At 43.9% G+C, this 3,312-nt stretch overlaps 1 pseudogene across 1 annotated transcript; it reads right to left on the reverse strand.

The window, feature by feature from the left end:
* Positions 1–1,976: 1,976 nt before the first annotated feature.
* On the reverse strand, positions 1,977–2,648 carry LOC307051956 (cyanocobalamin reductase / alkylcobalamin dealkylase-like; annotated as a pseudogene). The gene has a single exon. The product of its transcript is annotated as a cyanocobalamin reductase / alkylcobalamin dealkylase-like (transcript).
* Between the last annotated feature and the right edge of the window lie 664 nt (positions 2,649–3,312).

Raw genomic sequence — 3,312 nt, forward strand, 5'->3', positions numbered from 1 at the left:
CTTCTGGTAACTTTGAGGTTTCTTTGTTCTTCTTTCTCTAATTGCTTTAGGTATAAGGTTAGATTGCTTATTTGAGATGTTTCTTGAGGTAGGATTGTATTGCTATAAACTTCGTTCTTAGAACTGCTTTTGCTGCATCCCATAGGTTTTGGGCTACCGTGTCTTCATTGTCATTTGTTTCCAGGTATCTTTTGATTTCCTCTTTGATTTCTTCAGTGATCTCTTGGTTATTGAGTAGCGTATTATTTAGCCTCCATGTGTTTGTATTTTTTACAGTTTTTTCCTGTAATTGATATCTAGTCTTATAGTATTGTTGTCAGAAAAGATACTTGATATGAGTTCAATTTTCTTAAATTTACCAAGGCTTGCTTTAGTACCCAAGCTATGGTCTATCCTGGAGAATGTCCCATGAGCACTTGAGAAGAAAGTATATTCTGTTGTTTTGGGATGGAATGTCCTATAAATATCAGTTAAGTCCATCTTGTTTAATGTGTCACTTAAAGCTTGTGTTTCCTTATTTATTTTCATTTTGGATGATCTGCCCATTGGTGAAAGTGGGGTGTTAAAGTCCCCTACTATGATTGTGTTACTGTTGATTTCCCCTTTTATGGCTGTTAGCACTTGCCTTGTGTATTGAGGTGCTCCTATGTTCGTTGCATAAATATTTACAATTATTATAGCTTCTTCTTGGATTGACCCCTTCATCATTATGTAGTGTCCTTCTTTGTCTCTTGTAATAGTGTTTGTTTTAAAGTCTATTTTGTCTGATATGAGAATTGCTACTCCAGCTTTCTTTTGATTTCCATTTGCATGGAATATCTTTTTCCATCCTCTCACTTTCAGTCTGTATGTGTCCCTAGGTGTGAAGTGGGTCTTGTAGACAGCATATATGCGGATCTTGTTTTTATATCCATTCAGCCATTCTATGTCTTTTGGTTGGAGCATTTAATCCATTTACATTTAAGGTAATTATCGATATATATGTTCCTATTACCATTTTCTTAATTGTTTTGGGTTTATTATTGTAGGCCTTTCCTTCTCCTGTGTTTCCTGCCTGTAGAAGTTCCTTTAGCATTTGTTGTAAAGCTGGTTTGGTGGTGCTGAATTCTCTTAGCTTTCGCTTGTCTGTAAAGGTTTTAATTTCTCTGTCAAATCTGTATGAGATCCTTGCTGGGTAGAGTAATCTTGGTTGTAGGTTTTTCCCTTTCATCACTTTAAATATGTCCTGCCACTCCCTTCTGGCTTGCAGAGTTTCTGCTGAAAAATCAGCTGCTAACCTTATGGGGATTCCCTTGTATGTTATTTGTTTTTTTTCCCTTGCTGCTTTTAAAATTTTTTCTTTGCATTTAATTTTTTCTTTTTTTAGGATTCTTAGGGCCTTTAATAATAGCTTATTATATGCCAGGCACTATTTCGTATTTATTCAGTCTCCATAATAACCCTCTGAGACAGGTACCATTATTAGGGGATAGTTGCTTCTTTTTTTTTTTTTTTTTTTTTTTTGAGGTACGCGGACCTCTCACTGTTGTGGCCTCTCCCATTGTGGAGCACAGGCTCCGGACGCGCAGGCTCAGCGGCCATGGCTCACGGGCCCAGCCACTCCACGGCATGTGGGATCTTCCCGAATGGGGGCACGAACCCGCGTCCCCTGCATCGGCAGGCGGACTCTCAACCACTGCGCCACCAGGGAAGCCCGGGGATAGTTGCTTCTTAAGCCCTGTAACAAGTAGCATCTTGAAGTACTGCAGAGAAATGGTAACAGGTAATAATCCCATATTCCAAGGCAGGTGGCAAGTCTGGATCTGCTTTGGTCTTTTGACCAAACTTCTTTAAGCCTTGTTATCTTTATTTAAGATCTCTACTGTAATTCTTTGTCAAAAATGATCATCTTGTACCCAATAAAATCTTGTCTAGCCAAATAAGTCCTAGCACGTGCCACTGTCATAAATGAGGATCCCACACGGGAGGAGAGGGTATCAAGGGCCAGGGGATGTAGGTGGTGAGACCCTGGGGCTGAGCCAGCCTCTGCTGGGATTCTGAGGCTTCCTGGGTATGAATGTGGTGAAGTGAAGCTCTTGGGATGTAGAGTTAGGCTCCTCTGAGGTCTGGGCCAAGCCCAATAAGTCCAAACGTTGGGCAGGCAGAGTGGAAAAGTAAGCCTTCTGCTCTTCTGAGTAGCGCTCCTGAGGTGGCACAGCATCCCGGTAAGTCCAGTCACGCCAATGGAAGTTGAAGCGTTCAAGCAGGGTGATCTGGTCAGCTCTTGCAGGTACACAGTCGAGGGGCTTTGTGGGTTGCAGATTTGGCACCTCTATTCATCGCAGAAGCACCGCCCCTTGGATGGCAAACCAGCCCCCAAATCTGGGATGTATGCACACACCTGATATGTGCTGGGTTCCCCAGGGGTCAGACTCCACATCCTGTCGTTGGTAGTAATAAGCTGCCCCTGCCACATGGGCTGCTGTCTGGGCCAGGATCTTGGGGCGCCGGTTCGGGTGTACCTCATAGTCAGTGATGATTTCTACTTGCATCTCTGGGAGGCTCTCTCTAACGCAGCCCAGGTGGTAGACCACACACTGGTCCACAAGGCCAGTCAGTGGTTGGAGGTGGCAGCTCTGCAGGAAGGGCTTGAGGGCCCGGTCAAACATGGCAGGTGTGCTGAGTACCAGGAAGGCCAGGGTAGGTCCTGGCAGGGGCAGGTGGAAGGCTGGAGGCAGGAGTGCATTGTACCATGCCACCTCTTCCTCTATAATCCTCTCCCAGAACTGCTGTGTGCCACTCAGTGGAAGGGGTGGAAGTGGGCTGCCTCTTAAGCATCAGGCAAAAGGCTCAAGCTGAGTTGATTTAGCTTTATTTCCAAGCACAGGGTTCAGTTCAGGGGGCACTGGATATGGGGAAATGGACCTGGAAGGGGTAAACCTCGAAGCCAAAAGGGCACCACGTGTCCTCAGTCTTCTGCTTCAGCTCTGCGACTTGCGGCTCCCTGTATTTAATTTTTGATACTTTGATTAATATGTGTCTTGGCATGTTTCTCTTTGGGTTTATCTTGTATGGGACTCTCTGCGCTTCCTGGACTTGTTTGACTCTTTCCATTCCCATGTTAGGGAAGTTTTCAACTATAATTTCTCAAATATTTTCTCAGTCCCTTTCATTTTCTCTTCTTCTTCTGGGACCCCTATAATTCAAACGTTGGCACGTTTAATGTTGTCCCAGAGGTCTCTGAGACTGTCCTCAATTCTTTTCATTCTTTTTTCTTTATTCTGCTCTGCAGTAGTTATTTCCACTATTTTATTTTCCAGGTCACTTATCTGT

Source organism: Hyperoodon ampullatus (genome assembly GCF_949752795.1).
Source record: "Hyperoodon ampullatus genome assembly, chromosome: 4".
NCBI lineage: Eukaryota > Metazoa > Chordata > Mammalia > Artiodactyla > Ziphiidae > Hyperoodon > Hyperoodon ampullatus.